Source organism: Mixophyes fleayi, chromosome 6 (genome assembly GCF_038048845.1).
Source record: "Mixophyes fleayi isolate aMixFle1 chromosome 6, aMixFle1.hap1, whole genome shotgun sequence".
NCBI classification, from domain to species: domain Eukaryota; kingdom Metazoa; phylum Chordata; class Amphibia; order Anura; family Limnodynastidae; genus Mixophyes; species Mixophyes fleayi.
The window spans coordinates 113280718-113301438 of NC_134407.1; the positions used below are offsets into that span (position 1 = coordinate 113280718).

Below are 20721 nucleotides of genomic sequence, written 5' to 3' on the forward strand. Positions count from 1 at the left end.
ACGTGTTGCCCCTGCCCTGAGTGGCCATGTGTTAAGATGGCTCTGCCTGTTCTTTTCTTGTTTACACAAACACACATTTGGATGTCCATTATCATTGCAACCTGTGTCATAAATGTCATCTTTTAAACAACATGTGTTCCAGCAGGGATTAGTCACTATTTTTAGGCACATTGCAGTGGTATCAAATTCAAAAATCCCTTTCTTGCAAAGACTTACTATCTTACTATAGCCTTACCATCTTGAGCCACCACCAGCTGGCTCTCGCCCTTGTGGACCTCTGGCTCTTACTCCCACTCAGACTCGTTCAATGAGCATGCACCCTCTCCAGAGGCGGAGGGGGAGGATTGCGCCGCAGGCTGAGACTCCTCCTCCTCTGCCTCATCCTGGCCTTCGCGCTGCTCCTCCACCTCTGTGGAGGCTTCCGCCTCCGACTCGGCCTGGGCAGCCACCCGCTGAGCAGGAGTCTCATCCTCCTCCTCATCCTCCACCACCGGTCGCCGGCGTTGCCGCCGTTCCCAACGTGCCCGGACTGTTGGAACCAAGAAAATAAAAAAAAGGGTATTGTTCAAACAATCGCCAGCTTGATAAACCAATAGTATTACGAAAAAGTGGATTAAACTTTGCATTGCCTGCAGACACAAATGTCAGCTAGTACAAAAGCAAGTGTCACGGGCACTAGGAGTTCTACCCAGGATTCACCAGATGATAATGCTTACCAAAGGGGCGGGGTTTACACAGCGATCCTCTGGGCAGTAGGGTGAATAGTAGGAACGTTATACAACAGCAGGTGGAGAGAGAATGTCAATGGAGTAGATAGGAGTCAGCGACTCGCAGCTATAGTGGTAGGAAAGTCAGCGACTTGCAACATTAGTGCAGAGGCAGGTATCAGCCAAGAAGAGCAGAGCAGACGTGAATAGGTGAAGGAAGGTAACGGGAGAGTCAGTGGTCTGCGGATAGCAAGTTGTACCACTGCTGTGATGGGAAGACTTGTCCAGGTGCAGGTAGGTAGCGGGAGAGTCAGTGGTCTGCGGATAGCAAGTTGTACAACTGCTGTGATGGGAAGACTTGTCCAGGTGCAGGTAGGTAGCGGAGGAGTCAGTGGTCTGCGGATAGCAAGTTGTACCACTGCTGTGATGGGAAGACTTGTCCAGGTGCAGGTAAGTAGTGGGGAAGTCAGTGGTCTGTGGATAGCAAGTTGTACCACTGCTGTGATGGAAGACTTGTCCAGGTGCAGGTAGGTAGCGGGGAAGTCAGTGGTCTGCGGATAGCAAGTTGTACCACTACTGTGATGGGAAGACTTGTCCAGGTGCAGGTAAGTAGCGGGGAAGTCAGTTGTCTGTGGATAGCAAGTTGTACCACTGCTGTGATGGGAAGACTTGTCCAGGTGCAGGTAGGTAGCGGGGAAGTCAGTGGTCTGCGGATAGCAAGTTGTACCACTGCGAGGAGGTTAGGACTTGTCCAGGTGCGGGTAAATATAGTAATAGTAATAGGCTATGGCTGTATGTATACAGCTGGAGAGCAGAGAACCTTGTCCAAACAGATATGCAGGGTAACAGCTAATAGTCTATAGCGGGTATGTATACCGCTGCTGAGTAGAGAGACTTGTCCAAAGCAGATATGCAGGATAACAGCTGATAGTCAATAACAAGTATGCATACCGCTGCTGAGTAGAGAAGAGTGCCAAAACAGATATGCAGGGTAACAGCTAATAGTCTATAGCGGGTATGCATACCGCTGCTGAGAAGAGAAGTCAAGGTGCAGGCACAGCAGGAGAGCTGGGAGGCTGTAGCGGGTATGGTAACCGCCGGTGAGTAGAGCAGGTAATCCAGCTGGAAGCAGAAGACACGAGCAGGAGAGCTAGGAGTCTGTAGCGGGTATGGGAACTGCCGATGAATTGAGCAGATAATCCAGCAGGAAACTGAAGACACGAGCAGGACACAGGAAACACCTTCAGAGACTCACAGGGAGTGAGAATCAAGATCAGGCAATGATACAAAGGCCACAGGTGCCTTAAATAGGGAGAATTGATTGATACACCAATTAGGTTAAAAGCAAGGTCATAAGAGTTCAGGGATCCTGCCCATGCTCAATCCAATCAAGATGGCGGACGGCCGCGGCTCAGGACAGGCGCCGGCAGGAAGGAGAGAGAACCACGCACAAGAGCAGAGGCACTCACGGTCCGGTGAGTGACAGCAAGGAGCTAAACATGATAAACACAAAGCATTTCACATGACCTGTCACTAATGGTTAGGTTTGGTATAGGTTAGGTTAGGTTAGCACTTTGCTCTCATGGTAGTGGGGTCAGGAGTTCAAGTCCTCAGCATGGACTTATCTGTGTGGAGTTTGTGTGTTCTCTCCGTATTTGCACGTGTTTACTTCAACACTCCCAAGACATATTACCAGCCACTTTTTTAGCAGATTTTACAAAATGCCAGTAGTCTGTGTGGATATGTTTGGAAATGTAAGTCTGTAAGCTCCAATGGGCCAGGTACTTATGTGAATGACTTCTCTCTGTACAGCGCCACTGAATTAATGGTGGGATATAAAAAACTGAGGTTGATGGCAATACTTTTGAAATCGCCCTTTGTTGGGACTCCCTCACATTGCAAATAGCCAGTTACTGAATGACTGATGAGGTATATATAGTGCAGTAGGTAATAAGTGGGCACTTTATGGGACCTTAAAAAGTTTGGCACATAAGCTAATGACTTGCTTTTCAAAGGTGCCTTTCAAGTATTTTGTCAACAATAGAAACAGATCCGCCAATGTAATATTCAAATGGCTTTTAATGTTAGGTCAGCAAGTTACAGCACTGGGGTCAGGAGTTGGAGAGCTTGAGCCAAAAACCTGCATTAATGTTCTGAATTTTATCAAATAATCATTTTGGAAAGTATATCGTCAGCAGGAAAATTTAGGGAACAGGAGCCAAAGCAGGTTGGCTGCATTGGAAGGGGAATGACCTTTCTAGTGTGGAGGTAGCTTGTTATGTAGTGATAGGCCATGTCAGGTGATTTTGGCTGAACATACTTGTATATATATAGCCAAAATATATGTTTATACACTGTTTTGCAATTAATAGAGAAGCTCCTTCCGTAGCTCCTGGAGCAGCTGGGGCTGACACCTGCGGAGATCGCTCCAGCGCCGCTGGAGCTGCAAGGTGGTGCGGTTCTTATTGAATCGCCTGTGGAGGTATCTGCGGACACTATGGTAGGCCCCCAGCTTCACCTCATTACTGATATAGCGCCCTGAGGGCACGTTATCCATGCCCTCGGTGAGGACACGGAGCTGACGGCGAGAGAATGCGCTTGCCCTCATCTTTTCTCTGCAAAGTCTATTCTGCAGTATTCTGCGCTCTGATTGGTTCTCTAAGCACGTATGGGCGTACTCATGTTACACGCAGATTTTTCAGACACCTGTGTGTGTAATGGTTGCCTCTCCCACCAAAAACATGGCGCCCATCGCCGATGAGACGAGTACTCTGTGCTCTGCAATTAGGAAGAGAGTGTACACCTTGTTTATTAATACAATCCTGCTTTAAAACACACCTGGGGATAAATGTATCAAGCTGAGAGTTTTCCAGCGGGTTTGAAAAACCAATCAGATTCTAGCTGTCATTTATTTAGTACATTCTACAAAATGAAAGCTAGAAGCTGATTGGTTGCTATAGGCAATATCTCCACTTTTCAAACCCACCGGAAAACTCTCAGCTTGATATATTTACCCCCTGGACTTTGCTTTCCTTCCTGTTCATTTTCTAGTAAAGAAAAAGTAAGTTCCAAAAGTTCAGATATATTTTAATATTTACAAAATGTTTGACTCACATAATGGAGGCAGCTTTTAAGGAAGAAATATGTGTGACATTGTTGTAAACAAATTTTTACACAAAGTGGTGTTGGCCTAAAATTTTACATGGAAAGTATACAACTTTATGCTACACTCTGCTAATTACCTTTTCCTGAACAAACACACTAATGTTATTATAGCATTGATGGACATATGGCTCCAAATGTATCTATTAACTTAATTAAAATAAAGCAAAAAAAATGTACATTTGTAGTACACTCTATTAATTGTGGTGGCGGCTGAATGTGACAATAAGATGAAATGTCTATTCTCAATCTGGGTTTGCCACTCAGAAAACTTTATTGTGATATAAGTGACTTTACTGTGTTGCTAACGTGATAAACATTGTTAGGATTTTGAAAGTGGAGAGTGGTAGTATTAGCAGAATGTTGAAGTATTTATTGTAGGCCAATGAGGTAAAAAGACAGTGGCCTAAGTCACTGATGGTGAAATATTGAAGCAAAAATGATTATTAGATTAAGGGGCATGTGCTTGATACATAGGTAGAAGTTTGCTAAATGCTACCTTTAAGGGGGTGGATGGCCTTACAATCTTTAATTGCACCTGACTGTTTGCATTGCAAATAAATACACTTCTTTTCTTTTTAATAGCAATATGTCTGATGCCAGCCCCAGTGGCGAACAAGCCCAGGGCTGCCTATTAGGCGAAAACATAATTTCAATGACCTGGAGCTGGAAGTACCAGTGGATCAGGTGTTACAGAGGTTTCACTCTGAAGAGCGGCAGCTCACTGGCCCTGAGCGCCAAAGACATTGGCAGGAAATAACTGATTCGATCAATGCTATCTCGCCACAAGTACATCGAAAGAATGAAGTTCAGAAACGGTGCTAACAAAATTGTTGCACTAAATCCCTAGTTATGTTGCATGACTGTGTATAGTAGTAGTTATATATATGCATGTATATGTGTATGTATGTATATGCATGTATATATCTATGTATGTGTATATATATATATATATATATATATATATATATATATATATATATACAAGTTAACCCATGCATGATACTCATGCATTCTAGTCAAATCAAGCTACTTAAGGTGTTAAAAAGGTTCTTGTCATGCATTTGGGCCATAGCCCAGGCCTCAACCACCAACCACTCCCCACTGTCACCCCCGGCAACCACTAACCACTCCCAACTGTCACTTCTCCTTCAAGAAATATATATATATTTTTTTAAAATCTTTATAAACACTTTTAACAATTAACAAATTCAATTAACAAATTAAAAACATCTTAGTATACCAGATTTCAGCCCTTTCTGAATTTTTTTTTTCCACACACACTAAGAATTTAGTAGGTCAGTGTATAACTCCGCCCAGAAGGTGGCGCTGCAGCTTAGTTTTATTTTTTCCACACACACACAGACAGACTAACACACGCCACTAAGCATTTATATTATAGATATATATGTGTGTGTGTGTGTATATATATGAGTGTGTGTATATATATGAGTGTGTGTATATATGTATGTATGTATGTAGAATGTGACATAGTAGTAGTTACCTAACTGTGAGCTTAAACCACCTTGTGGCTATAAAGCATTTCGCTATCAGGGCCTTAGATGAAAATTAAAAACAGCCTGGCCCGTGGTCACATTAACATAATCAGTTTTCAAAATTATCAACGCTTGAAGAGGGCCACACATTTTACTGTGTATTTGTGAAATTGGTGTGAATAGCAAATGTACACTATTTTTCATTTAAATAGGATTCTAAGCTGCTATTTGACACAATAATGTTTGTCTATTCCACAGATGGGCAGACTATAAAGGGCAACTTAAAGCCAAACTTGTTCGCGGGCACAGACATGCCCAAGGGACTGGGCGGGGTCCAACCATGAACATATCATTAACACCACTAGAGGAGCGTGCAAGGGCAGCAATTGCACTGGTGGAGATTGTTGGGGTGGGTGACATAGACACTGGTTATAGCCCACCCCGAACAGGAGAGGACGCTCAACTAGGTACATGATGAGTTTGCTTATTTAATGTCTGTAAATGTTTGAGTCTGTCTGTGCAAATGTGACAACTCTCAGGATGTGTCTGAAAGAAAACTTTAATGGCACAATGTGTTTGCCTATCAGATCGTAGGAAAAGAAATGTACACACTGAAGACAAAATGTCTCTATATGTTATGTTGTTAGTTTCGGAAAATGATGCACCATAAGTGACAATGTCTGCTTTTGTGGACTGTCAAGGGCTGTTAGCAAATTCAATGTAAGCCTACACTTTACTAATGCTACATTACACGTGCCTAAATATGTTTATAAATATAATATTTTATCTTAGTGTTTGAATATAATATCTATTTGTTTCTTTTTATCTCTCTACAGATTCTGAACAGCAACCTGCTCCACAGGTGCAGGAGGAAGTTGCCCGTGATGTGGAGGACCCTCAGCTGGATGCGGCTGAACATGTAAGGGTGCAGACAATCTCACTCGCATCCCAAAGATTACAAAAACGCCACAGTAGCTCAGAACACTCACCTGGCACAAATAGCTAGCACTGTACAACACACGGAACAACAACTCACTACTCTCAATAACACACTCTCCACTTTCATGAGCACACACAACAGCAAAATGGATATTCTAAACACCACTATGTCTACCATAGCAACACTCCTGGGTGAGCTTGTGCATGCCCACTCCCAACGCACCTCCGGCACATTCCCTTCACTCAGGTCAGATTTTTCTTACACCAGCCCCCAAACCCAGTTATCTGTTGCCTCCTCCCCCCTGGTGTGTCTGTTGCCTCCTCCCTCCCTGGTGTGTCTGTTGCCTCCTCCCTCCCTGGTGTGTCGGTAGACTCCCCCTCCCTGGTTTGTCTGTTGACTCCTCCCTCCTTGAGCTGAACCTAGCCCATCTTTATTGTCTGTTGTTTGCCCGTGCCTTTGCCACCCCCCTTGTCGTGCCCCCTGCCACCCCCCTTGTCGTGCCCCCTACCCCTTCCCTGGCCATGACCCTGCACCTTCACAGCGTCGGACACAATCTGTTCCCCTTGCATGTTTGCCAGGTTCCTCTGACTCCTCTACATCATGGGTAACCCGAAGTCAGAGCCGGCATGATAAAGCATCAATACCATATAAGAAGCCCAAAAAAAATTAGTATTGATTATTGTTTCTTATGTGTTGTATTTACAATCAATTTAATATATATTATAAAAAAATATATTTTTGTGAAAATTTAAATTGGTAATACTACCGAAACTATGTGGTTGTTGTTTTGAGATTGCATATTGTGTACAAATAATTGCTAGCTTATTTGTACACTGAAAGATCACGTTGAAATTTGTGTGCTGCCTGAATAAAAAGTCATTATTTCAATTGTGTGACTTAAAGTCTAAGGACATTGTTATCTCAGAACACTGAGTCTACAGTCCATATTTTTATTTGGTAAACGTGTCTGACAAGACATTTATTTGTCAAATGGGAAGTTTATATCTAGAATGACGGCGAGAATAATGAAGAATCTAAACTTGAGACACTTTTTATTTTAGTCTCCTGTCCAAAACCATGTTACAATGCAAGGGCAGCAAAATAGTGTTTGCTGAGGCACACAATTGAAATAATGACTTTTTATTCAGGCAGCACACAAATTTCAACGTGATCTTTCAGTGTACAAATAAGCTAGCAATTATTTGTGTGGTACATGAACAAACAGTCAGATTTTAACTTATGTGGCAAACCAGAAAGTAATTTAGCTAATAATGGTAGATAAATTCATGCACAGACCGGTTTGAAAAAAAATTACCTCTGCAAAAGAAACACACCCTGGTATACAAGTAAGTAGCCAACACATTATCTACATCAATTAGTGAAGGATGTCCCAGAGTTAATTTGTCTCCAATTTTGCACTCTCCAGTAGTGCTTTTAAAAATCACTATGGTCTGAGCCACCCAATCCAGGCCAAATCTATACATTACGGAAGCCTGTATGGTTTGTTTTTCCGAAACTGACCATAGAGTTTGTTTGCTTCCAAAAAACTGGCATTCATACACTTTTATAGTGGGCAGGTCATTAGGTTTAAGCTTGCTTACAGTAGTTGCTTTAATGTAAGCAAGGGCATGGTAATTGTCATAACGTGCAACATAATCAAATTAGTATTTTGGTATGTTTAGATTGCTTGATATCACAGAGCCAGTTACCCATGTAGCAAAATAGGCAACTATAAAACTATCAACTATTAAACCTCACATAACCATTTATACATTATCTACAATATCAACCAGACATTAAACAGTCAAAGGACTTATGTGTGCTAAGGCAGACACTCTTGGATAAGATGGTGATGTAAAATAAAATGTAACATGGGCCTTTAATCTTAAAGCCACTAACATAAAAAACAATAGACAATAAATACCCTTGCCCAAACCATGTCCAAATGCAAGAGGTGCAAATGAATAATTTGATTCAGTGTATAAATAAATAATGAAGTATTTGTGTGCCACATTAATTACAAGTCAGTATGAAAGTTAGTCAAGAATAATGTGATGTTTAACACTTACTAAGTACTGAATATTTCTGGCCATTTGCTATCATGTTTAAACAGGCATAGTTGTTATGGCACAAAGTATCCCTAAAGTCTATTTACACACACATATATATATATATATATATATATATATATATATATTAGAGATGAGCGGGCTCGGATTTCGGTAATCCGAGCCCACTCGAACAGTGCGGATCCGACGGGATCCGAGCACTGTTCGGGTACTTCCGGCCGCCCAAGGAATGCAAAACGAGGCTATGACATCCAAGTCTCGAGTCGGATCTCGCGAGACTCGGATCTCATAAATGCCCCGCTCACGGCCGCCATCTTCATTCTCCCTGTGGTTACTGAAGAGGGAAGTTGATGTGCTCTGTCCTGCTGATTACTTTAGTCAAGTGGTGCTTTGTCCTGCTGAGTCCATTAGTACTTTGTCCAGTGCTCTGTCCTGCTGATTACTTTAGTCAAGTGGTGCTTTGTCCTGCTGAGTCCAGTAGTACTTTTTCCAGTGCTCTGTCCTGCTGATTCCAGTGGTGCTTTGGCCAGTGTCTGTGCTGCTGAGTCTAGTGGTGCTTTTGTCCTGTATTTGTTTCTGATAAGTCCATAGCAATTTGTTAATTAGCCAAAAATCTTTAAAAAATGTTAAAAAAATACCCAATTTTTTTTTACAAAAATATAAAAAAATAATTGAAAAAGTATAAAAAATATTATAGAGCAATATATTCTTGCAGTCCCAAAAAAGGGGAACTACCATTTATATTACTACGTTCATTGTTTGTGCAGTCCCAAAAAAGAGGAACTGCCATTTCTATTACTACGTTCATTGTTTCTGTAGTTCCAAAAAAGAGGAATTGCCATTTCTATTACTACGTTCATTGTTTCTGTAGTTCCAAAAAAGAGGAACTGCCATTTCTATTACTACGTTCATTGTTTCTGTAGTTCCAAAAAAGAGGAACTGCCTTTTCTATTACTACGTTCATTGTTTCTGTAGTCCCAAAAAAGAGGAACTGCCATTTCTATTACTACGTTCATTGTTTCTGTAGTCCCAAAAAAGAGGAATTGCCATTTCTATTACTACGTTCATTGTTTCTGTAGTTCCAAAAAAAAAGGGAAACTGCCATTTCTATTACTACGTTCATTGTTTGTGCAGTCCCAAAAAAGAGGAACTGCCATTTCTATTACTACGTTCATTGTTTCTGTAGTCCCAAAAAAGAGTAACTGCCATTTCTATTACTATGTTCCTTGTTTGTGCAGTCCCAAGTTACCTGAGTTGTCCCCTCTCCAGTGTTTACTCCGAAAGAGTTTTTAGTGCAGCGGGGAACCTGGTCAGTGAGCTGCGAAGGAGGTTGCTTCCGCAGAACATTGAAAAAATGATGTTCATAAAAATTAATTATCAATTCCTCAATCAAGTACAGCACTGGCCTCCAGATACTACAGAGGGACCTGTGGTTGTGGAGTCCAGCGGGGACAAATTGATAATGTGTGAGGATGAGGAAGTATACACTGAAGGGGGAGAGGAATCAGAGGATGAGGACGACATCTTGCCTCAGTAGAGCCATTTTAGTTTGTACAGTGAGAGATGAATAGCTTTTTTGGTGTGCCGCCCCAAACAAACCAATCATTTCAGCCACAGTTGTTTGGTAGCCCCTTTTGCTGAAATGATTGGTTTGTTAAAGTGTGCATGTCCTATTTCAACAACATAATGGTGGGTGGGAGGGCCCAAGGACAATTCCATCTTGCACCTCTTTTTTTGGCATTATGTGACTGTCCAACAGTCATTTGCCATGAGCACAAAGTACGACAGTAGTCATCCTATGGCAAAGCGGATAACTGCGGCCTTAACAGCTATGTTGGTGGTGCATCCGGTGTCCGCCATCTGTGCAGTGGAATTTAGACCAGTTGGAGGAGGTAGGAGCAGACATCTGTGCAGTGGAATTCAGACCAGTTGGAGGAGGTATTGTGGCCCCGGTACCAAATTGGGTACCGGAGCCACTCCACTACGCAGTCCAGATAGATGTGAAGTGTTCAGAATAGACTGGAAATTAGTGGAAATGATATTGAGGTTAATAATAGCGTAGGAGTGAGAAAAAAAACAAAAAAACGGGATTTTAGCACTTTTTATGCTTTTTTAAAAATAAATCAGAAGCCAAAACTCTAAATCAGAACCAAAACCTTTCGTCGGGTGTTTTGGCAAAACAAATCAGAACCCAAAACCTCAAGCTAATCAGAACCCAAAACACAAAACACTAAAAGTGTCCGGTGCACACCCCTAATATATATATATATATATATATATATATATATATATATATATATATATATATATAATTTGAAGAGAAACCCATCCGCAATGTGGCTTGGTTTGGATACTTGGGCCTTTCGGAGGACAACATAAATGTGCATTGTATTGACAAGCAATGACACATTTAGACACCACAATCCAATATCATGTTCGTACAAATACTATTTGGGGCATACATTGTGAGATGCACAAAATATGTCCAGTGGGTGCTAGCTAACAATGTGTGTATTCAGACCAATTTAAGTAGTGCTAATTTACAATATATGTGTGGCCTTGAAATGGGACCTTGCCTTGCTGGACCACTGATCAATCTAGCTGATTTATTATATATCACAAATAGTTTACATTGTAAATACACCCAGAAAAGGGTGGAGAGTGGTTTATCTGCTGTCCCATAATGTGAATACGGACTTGCAGAAAGACTCCTCTAGCTTCTGGCACTAACGCATTTTCAATGATTGTTAGTGTGGGTTTTGTGTCTGCCATGTGGGTGTTTGGCCACTTGTAAACAAAGTACCAATAGCACAAGAGGACGATTTTAACCCTGTTTGCCCAAGGGACAAAGCTTTGTAGTGTTTGAGGTAACTCCTCTAACATTTAAGTGTAATTTTTATACATTGAATTTTTCCCAATGCCTATGTTGCTATGCACATACCATGTTGCCTCTAAAAGGTGAAAAAGCACTAGAAATTGACTACTAAGCAAACAAACACACATACAAACCGCCAAACTAACCAGAATTACTCTAACTTTAAATTCACTCCAGAGAGTGTGTTTGTAGGCTATGGTGTGTCTGTGGCAAAGGACAAAAGAACCACACATTGATTCAATATATTGTACAAGTACACATGTTCCACAATAGTTACCAAAGCACTACACATGGATTTATGTGTATTCAAAAAGGAATCACTGCACTATTGTAATCTTTCTAAATTTCTTGACGACAGATTGCTGACACATTTGCAGGCTAGGATTTATTTATTACATATATGAATCCAAACGTGCAAAAAAAAACATAGCAAAGAAGTCAATGGTCTGTGTGTGGCAAAGTTCCATGGATGAAAAGATGACAATCTGGCCAGACTGAGAGAGACAAAAGCAGGCTTGGTGCTATGGAGAAATACTTCAACATGTAGGGAGACACGAATTGCACTACTCCAAAACACAAACCAGCTTGGACTGTTTCTGCACTTGGCCTGAGACATAGCAAAGAAGTCAATGGTCTGTGTGTGGCAAAGTTCCTTGGATGAAAAGATGACAATCTGGCCAGACTGAAGAGAGACATAAGCAGGCTTGGAGCTATGGAGAAAAACTTCAACATGTAGGGAGACACGAATTGCACTACTCCAAAACGCAAACCAACGCGCCCTGTTGAATGTGAAACAAGCATTAACTAAGGAAATATTAGCTCACAACTAACTTGCAATTAGGTACCTAGTTGATGACTTGATGATCAAGAAGTTGCAAACTGTATTGAAAATGGTTAAAAATCTAGGAAGATTATACTCAAGATTGTCTAATATTGGCTTGTGTGTTTGAGCTATATCTTTGTTTCATCTTTTTTCATTTGACATGAAAAAAAACCCATAAGCCATAAGTTACATAACTAACGCATATCCATAAGTTGATTTAGCACACCCACAGAATCAAGGCTTACTAACGTCATTATTGTATGAGGCACACACATTTGACAGTCTCTTTTTAGTGCTGATAACACTATAGATACTTACATTTGTCAACAGCCTTCACCATGGCAACATCCACCAACTCCAATGGAAAGTGCAATGGCCCAAAGGCCAGCACTACAGTCCAAGTGTTTAAAACAGCCACTATATATAAAAAACACCAAGTGTCAGAAATGTCCACTTCTCCACACTATAAGTGCTGTACAATAACATATAAGCCTCACATGCCTAACTGAACAGAGTTAGGGTACATTTTGTATCCACATTTTTGGCTGGGACTATTTGACACTAGGGGACATTTACATACTACACCATTCTGGCCTTTAGGTACATACAAGCAGCAAATGTGGAAAGTAGGGACTGTGCTAACAGTACAAAACTTTTCAGCACAATGACGTTTATGTAGCCACATTAGCCTGTAGATGAAAACTAACACATTAAGGTGCGTTTCCTAAATACACTGATGCGAAACTTACAGGCATTTACCGATACATCCCACACATATTTGCAAAAATATTAACAGGTTGTAATTGATTTCTAAGATTATGACACATCTATAATATAAATGTCTAGTGGCGTGTGTTAGTCTGTCTGTGTGTGTGTGGAAAAAATAAAACCAAGCTGCAGTGCCACCTGCTGGGCGGAGTTATACACTGACCTACTAAATTCTTAGTGTGTGTGGGAAAAAAAATTCAGAAAGGGCTGAAATTTGGTATACTTAGATGTTTTTAATTTGTTAATTTAATTTGTTAATTGTTAAAAGTGTTTATAAAGATTTGAAAAAATATATATATATTTATTGAAGGAGAAGTGACAGTTGGGAGTGGTTGGTGGTTGCCGGGGGTGACAGTGGGGAGTGGTTGGTGGTTGAGGCCTGGGCTATGGCCCAAATACATGACAAGAACCTTTTTAACACCTTAAGTAGCTTGATTTGACTAGAATGCATGAGTATCATGCACGGGTTAACTTGTGTAATATATTTCACTATCACACCAGCCCATGTATATTTATATCCAGACTTGGACTTAACATACATCAGTCAATCTTACTTTGACTAAGCTTGGTCATTATTTCTCCAGAGAGCTTTGTAATTAAAATTTATTAGTAGTGCAAAAAAGTCATTTTCCTCAAAAGTATGTCTCCACAACATACTGCCTGAAGTTGGAGCAACTCACTGCTTCACGAGGGGGGTCTTCCTCCTCCTCCTCCTCCTCCTCCGCCTCCGCCTCCTCTTCTTCCGCCTCGTCCACCCCAGCAACCTCATCCATGTCCCTTGGAGCTCCTCTCCTGATGGCAATATTATGGAACACCACACACAGAGCGATGACACCTTACTCGGCTCATACATGAGGGCACCACCAGAACGGTCAAGGCATCGAAAGCGAGCCTTCAAGAGGCCGAAAGCCCTTTCAATGACCGATCTGGTGGCCCTATGAGCCGAGTTATAGGCCTCCTCCTGCTCTGTGTGTGGGTTCAATATGGGAGTGAGGAACCAAGGGCAGGAGGGATACGCATTGTCTCCTATGTAGGATTCTTATCCTACTTAGGAAAAGATAAATGAAACCAAGATTAATACCATTTCTGAGTAAAAATATACCTGCATCAAAAAATAAAACATACTAAAATATGAGTCATAGCTTCATTCTATGCTAAATAGTAAGGTTTAAAAGTCATAATACTGTATCATTACCATCCTATGAAAAGTAACAATGTCTAATAGTGGGCGCAAACAAAAGTTAAATTCAGAATTTATGATTACACTGTTCACCAAACTAATACCTACACACCTGCCGGTGTACAATTTTCACAGGACACATACCCTTAACTGTTAGGTCTGTTTCATTAATAGATCTACATTAACAGTAAATATCTAAATAGTTGAAACATAGCTAACATTACTCTATAGTAGCGGCAACTATAAATACAAGGCACATGCACTATATAACACATTGGGTAACAGTAACATCTCAAGTACCATAAGATATTTTAAAAAACACTATTTGACATACATTTTAACTAGCAATTTCAAGTTGACAGATCCAATAATTTCTAATAATTACCAAGAAGCCACGCATCTCTGTAACTGCTCATAATTCGCCCTAAGTTTCGCATTCGCAATCACTTTTTTTTTTTTCTTTGAGTTTTTTCAGCTCCTGCTGCTTTACAAACACAGTTATTTGTGTGTGTATGTGTGTGTGTGTGTGTGTGTGTGTGTGTGTGTGTGTCTAGGGTGTTCAATTGCATGTTATCCGTCATGCTGGTAATGATAAATGCAACATGACAGCGAGAGTATTCAGGAACAAGACAGCGATTCTGCAGACCCAAAAAAGTTGATTGTAAACACTTTTAGGATTCAAGCACTAATGACAGTGGTGTATTTTCAAACATGAGCTGCAAACCCCTTTGTCTCTAAAGTGTCCGAAATGGTTAAAGAAATGTTTGACCCACATGTAAAATCCCTTTGTCATTTAATGTTTTTTACGCTACACAGTGCAGATCCCACTGAGTGCCATCTGTAATACTTTGTAGCTAATTAATTGCCATTAAATGCTTTTTAACTCATTAACTTGACCTATAACTCAATACAAAGAAAAGGCCACTTATGAAATCAGCAGCAGCAAAACACAGAAACGTTAGCAATGACTTCAAGTATGCATGAGGATGTATTTTATAGTGGTTTGTAATGAGCTAAGTATATGCAGGTGTATAGGCCAGTTATCAGCTGACGAGATCTGATGCTGGGTCTATGAGTAACTCTCTTTCTTTTTATACTGATTAAAACAAGCTTGTGTTTAGTTCTTATAGTTATAGTTAATAGTGCAAGCCTGAGTTCTACTCCTCACCAATGCTCTTGTCTCTGAGGGATCATTAATATTCTTGGCATATTTGTGTTGATGTTAAAAGTGTTCCTGGGGTCATATAACGCTCTGGTTAAAGTTGCATAAATTATGCATGTAATTCTCAAAAATGTAAAATTATTTAGCTTTTTATTAATAGTGGATTTTAATGCAAAAGCACCATCAACAACTGACACATTAACCATTTCACATTGAGAGTAATTATTAGAGATGAGCGCACTCGGATTTCCTGAATCCAAGCCCACCCGAACGTTGCCGAACCGAGTCGGATCCGAGACAGATCCGGGTATTGGCGCCAAATGAAAACTTGAAACCGAGGCTCGGAGTCATAATCCCGCTGTCGGATCTCGCGATACTCGGAAACTATAAATTTCCACGCTAGTCGCCGCCATCTTCACTCGGGCATTGATCAGGGTAGAGGGAGGGTGTGTTAGGTGGTCCTCTGTCCTGGTAGATCTCGTGCTGTGCTGTTTAGTTCTGTGCTGTGCTGTTTAGTTCTGTGCTGTTTAGTTCTGTGCTGTGCTGTGCTGTGTTCTGCAGTATCAGTCCAGTGGTGCTGTGTGTTGTGCTCTGTCAATTTTGAGTTCAGTGGTGCAGCTGGGTCCTGTGCTGTGTCCTGTTCAGTCAAGTGGTCCTGTGTCCTGTGCTCTGTGCTTCTAAGGGCATAGTTATTATTTCCCCAATATTCCCAAGTGTTTTAAAAAAATGTAAAAAGTTATAAAAAAAAATACAAAAAAATAATTTTAAAAAAATTGATTACAACAAAATTTGCAAAACCAATCCTGCAGGATAAGCCCATTGGTACTGCAATATTACCAAGTTCACACATTCAGCAGTAAAAGTCGAGTGGTACTGCAATATTACAAAGTTCACACATTCAGCAGTATCAGTCCAGTGGTGCTGTGTCCTGTGCTCTGTGCTTCTAAGGGCATAGTTATTTCCCCATTATTCCCAAGTGTTTCAAAAATTAAAATAAAGTTATACAAAAAATACAAAAAAATAATTTTAAAAAAATTGATTACAACAAAATTTGCAAAAACAATCCTGCAGTATAAGCCCATTGGTACTGCAATATTACCAAGTTCACTGATTCAGAAGTATAAGTCCAGTGGTACTGCTATTACAAAGTTCACTGATTCAGCAGTATAAGTCCAGTGGTACTGCTATTACAAAGTTCACTGATTCAGCAGTATAAGTCCAGTGGTACTGATATATTACAAAGTTCACTGATTCAGCAGTATAAGTCCAGTGGTACTGATATATTACAAAGTTCACTGATTCAGCAGTATAAGTCCAGTGGTACTGCTATTACAAAGTTCACTGATTCAGCAGTATAAGTCCAGTGGTACTGATATATTACAAAGTTCACTGATTCAGCAGTATAAGTCCAGTGGTACTGCTATTACAAAGTTCACTGATTCAGCAGTATAAGTCCAGTGGTACTGATATATTACAAAGTTCACTGATTCAGCAGTATAAGTCCAGTGGTACTGCTATTACAAAGTTCACTGATTCAGCAGTATAAGTCCAGTGGTACTCTCCTGTGCCGCATATAATTTTTAAAGGCTTTGCCGAGTGTGTGTGGCTTAGGGGTATGCTCTCTTGTGCTACATATAATGGAAAACCAAAATTTGGAGTATAAAGTAGGGAAAGATCAAGACCCACTTCCTCCTAATGCTGAAGCTGCTGCCACTAGTCATGACATAGACGTCGTCTGGCAAGCCCGATGCCCAATCTCCTAGTACAGGGCATGTAAAATCCAAAAAGCCCAAGTTCACAAAAAATAGCAAAAAGAGAAACTTAAAATCATCTGAGGAGAAACGTAAAGTTGGCAATATGCCATTTACGACACGTAGTGGCAAGGAACGGCTTAGGCCCTGGCCCGTGTTCATGACTAGTGGTCCAGCTTCACCCAAGGATCTAAGCCCTCCTCCTCCCCCCCTACAAAAAATTTAAGAGAGTTATGCTGTCAGCAACAACAACAAAACAGCAAAGAACTCTGCCTTCTAAACAGATGACATCACAAATCCCAAAGGCGAGTCCAAGGGTGTTGGTGGTTATGAAACCTGACCTTCCCATCACTGTACGAGAAGAGGTGACTCCATCCAGCATTTGCAGCTCGCCCTCTGCATATGCTGGAAGGATCACCCACAGTCCAGTTACAGATTTGGCTAATGAAGGTGTGAATGTTGTAGGAGGATATTGATGTAGCTGGCGCTGAGGAGGATGTTGATGATTATGATGCAGACAGATACCAAATTGCCTTTCTCAATTTCTATTTATATTCTAGATTATATAACGGCTGAATAGTTTTCTACTTTACTCCTAGTGGAGAGGGGATCTGATGCAGACAGATACCAAACAGCCTTTGTCCATTTCTTTGTATATTTGAATTTCTAGTTCTACAGTCTATGCAGGCTGCTTTTTTTATATTCAACTACAAGTGTAGGGCGTCAGGGTGGTCAGTCTTTTAAAGTCAGAGGAATACATTCTGCCCACCGTTCTTGATCCTCGGTTTAAAGCGTATGTTGTGTCTCTGTTTCCGGCGGACACAAGTCTACAGCGGTGCAAAGACCTGCTGGTCAGGAGATTGTCCTCTGAAGAGGACCGTGACATGCCACCAGCTCCACCTTCATTTTCATCACTGTTTGTGCAGTTCCAAAAAAGAGGAACTGCCATTTCTATTGCTACCTTCTTTCTTTCTATATTTAAAAAAAAAAAAAATAACTGACATTTATAGTACTACCTTCTTTCTTTCTCTATTTAAAAAAAAAAAAAATTCCATTTCTAGTACTACCTTCTTTCTTTCTCTATTTAAAAGAAACTAAATAACTGCCATTTCTAGTACTACCTTCTTTCTTTCTATATTTAAAACAAAAACAAAACTGCCATTTCTAGTACTACCTTCTTTCTTTCTCTATTTAAAACAAACTAAAGAACTGCCATTTCTAGCACTACCTTCTTTCTTTCTCTATTTAAAAGAAACTAAATAACTGCCATTTCTAGTACTACCTTCTTTCTTTCTATATTTAAAAGAAAAACAAAACTGCCATTTCTAGTACTACATTCTTTCTTTCTATATTTAAAAAAAACCAAAAAAACTGCCATTTCTAGTACTACCTTCTTTCTTTCTCTATTTAAAAGAAACTAAATAACTGCCATTTCTAGTACTACCTTCTTTCTCTATTTAAAAGAAACTAAAAAACTGCCATTTCTAGTACTACCTTCTTTCTTTCTCTATTTAAAAGAAACAAAATAACTGCCATTTCTAGTACTACCTTCTTTCTTTCTATATTTAAAAGAAAAACAAAACTGCCATTTCTAGTACTACCTTCTTTCTTTCTCTATTTAAAAGAAACTAAAGAACTGCCATTTCTAGTACTACTTTCTTTCTTTCTCTATTTAAAACAAAAACAAAAACTCTCATTTCTATTACTACGTTAATTGTTTGTGCAGTCACAAAAAAGATTAAACTGCGCCCTTAACTGCTATGTTGGTTTTAGACGTCCATCCGGTGTCCGCCATCTTTTCCCTGGAATTCTGACCAGTTGAGGGTGTATTTATTATATTGTGGCCCCGGTATCAAATTGGGTAGCGGGGCCAACCCACCACGCAGTCCAGAATTTTTTTGGGGGGAATTCAGACCCGTGGTTTTTTTTTATAAATTATATTGTGGTGACCACTCCTCTACGCAGTCCAGGTACATTTTTTGGTGCGATTCATACCAGTTGATGGTTTTCTTATTATATATATTGTGGTGACCACTCCTCTACGCAGTCCAGGTACATTTTTTGGTGCGATTCATACCAGTTAATGGTTTTCTTATTATATATATTGTGGTGACCACTCCTCTACGCAGTACAGAGACATTTATTGGTGCGAATCATACAAGTTCAGGGTTTTTAAATTATATTGTGGTGACCACTCCTCTACGCAGTCCAGATACATTTATTAGTGCGAATCATACAAGTTCAGGGTTTTTAAATTATATTGTGGTGAGTGACCACTCCTCTACGCAGTCCAGGTACATTTTTTGGTGCGATTCATACCAGTTGATGGTTTTCTTATTATATATATTGTGGTGACCACTCCTCTACGCAGTCCAGATACATTTATTGGTGCGATTCATACAAGTTCAGGGTTTTTAATTTATATTGTGGTGAGTGACCACTCCTCTACGCAGTCCAGGTACATTTTTTGGTGCGATTCATACCAGTTAATGGTTTTCTTATTATATATATTGTGGTGACCACTCCTCTACGCAGTACAGAGACATTTATTGGTGCGAATCATACAAGTTCAGGGTTTTTAAATTATATTGTGGTGACCACTCCTCTACGCAGTCCAGATACATTTATTAGTGCGAATCATACAAGTTCAGGGTTTTTAAATTATATTGTGGTGAGTGACCACTCCTCTACGCAGTCCAGGTACATTTTTTGGTGCGATTCATACCAGTTGATGGTTTTCTTATTATATATATTGTGGTGACCACTCCTCTACGCAGTCCAGATACCTTTATTGGTGCGATTCATACAAGTTCAGGGTTTTTAATTTATATTGTGGTGAGTGACCACTCCTCTACGCAGTCCAGGTACATTTTTTGGTGCGATTAAGACCAGTTGATGGTTTTCTTATTATATTGTGGGGACCACTCCACTACGCAGTCCAGAAAGATACCTCGTTGCAACGTTTTGGACTAATAACTATATTGTGAGGTGTTCAGAATACACTGTAAATTAGTGAAAATGCTTGTTATTGAATGTTATTGAGGTTAATAATAGCGTAGGAGTGAAAATAAGCCCAAAAACTTGATTTTTGAACTTTTTATGCTTTTTTCAAAAAAAATCCGAATCCAAAACCTTAAATCCGAACCAAAACCTTTTGGCAGGTGTTTTGCGAAACAAATCTGAACCCAAAACATCACGAAAATCCGAATCCAAAACACAAAACACGAGACACCAAAAGTCGCCGGTGCACATCCCTAGTAATTATAATGGTGGTAGTAGTGATTGTGAAGAGATTTAAAATCAATATTTATGGCAAAGTTGAATGTTAGTGAAAATAAAAAAACAAAAAAGCAAAAAAAAATTTAAACATGCACTCAGCACTCCATTCCGGCAGCCGGAATGAATGGGGAATGCAGTGTGCACTCCATTCCGGCAGCCAGAATGAATGGGGAATGCAGTGTGCACTCCATTCCGGCAGCCAGAATGAATGGGGAATGCAGTGTGCACTCCATTCCGGCAGCCAAAATAAATGGGGAAAGCAACCGGAATGGATAGGGAGTGATAGCAGAGAAGATATCTGCCTAGCATACCAAACTACAGTGTAGAGGCCTATAAAAGCCAGGCCTCTTTACTGAAGAGCAAGCAAGCAACATAGTGCGCTATATGAAGCTAATTTATTCCGATGTTCCGGCATTCCGGCAGTTTCGATTTTAACCCAAAGGCCCAAAATATCATTAAACATCTTACACTTGCCAGTGGCATTTATTAGGTGTCTGTAAGGAAAATAG

General features: G+C 40.3%; 1 long non-coding RNA gene across 1 annotated transcript in view; it reads left to right on the plus strand.

The window, feature by feature from the left end:
- The window catches only part of LOC142161491 (uncharacterized), an 84894-nt gene extending 78879 nt beyond the window's left edge, over positions 1 to 6015 (plus strand). The window contains exons 4-5 of the long non-coding RNA XR_012693411.1: positions 4455 to 4687; positions 5624 to 6015. This is a non-coding gene — a long non-coding RNA (uncharacterized LOC142161491). The remainder of the gene's footprint in view (positions 1 to 4454; positions 4688 to 5623) is intronic.
- The last annotated feature ends 14706 nt before the right edge of the window (positions 6016 to 20721 follow it).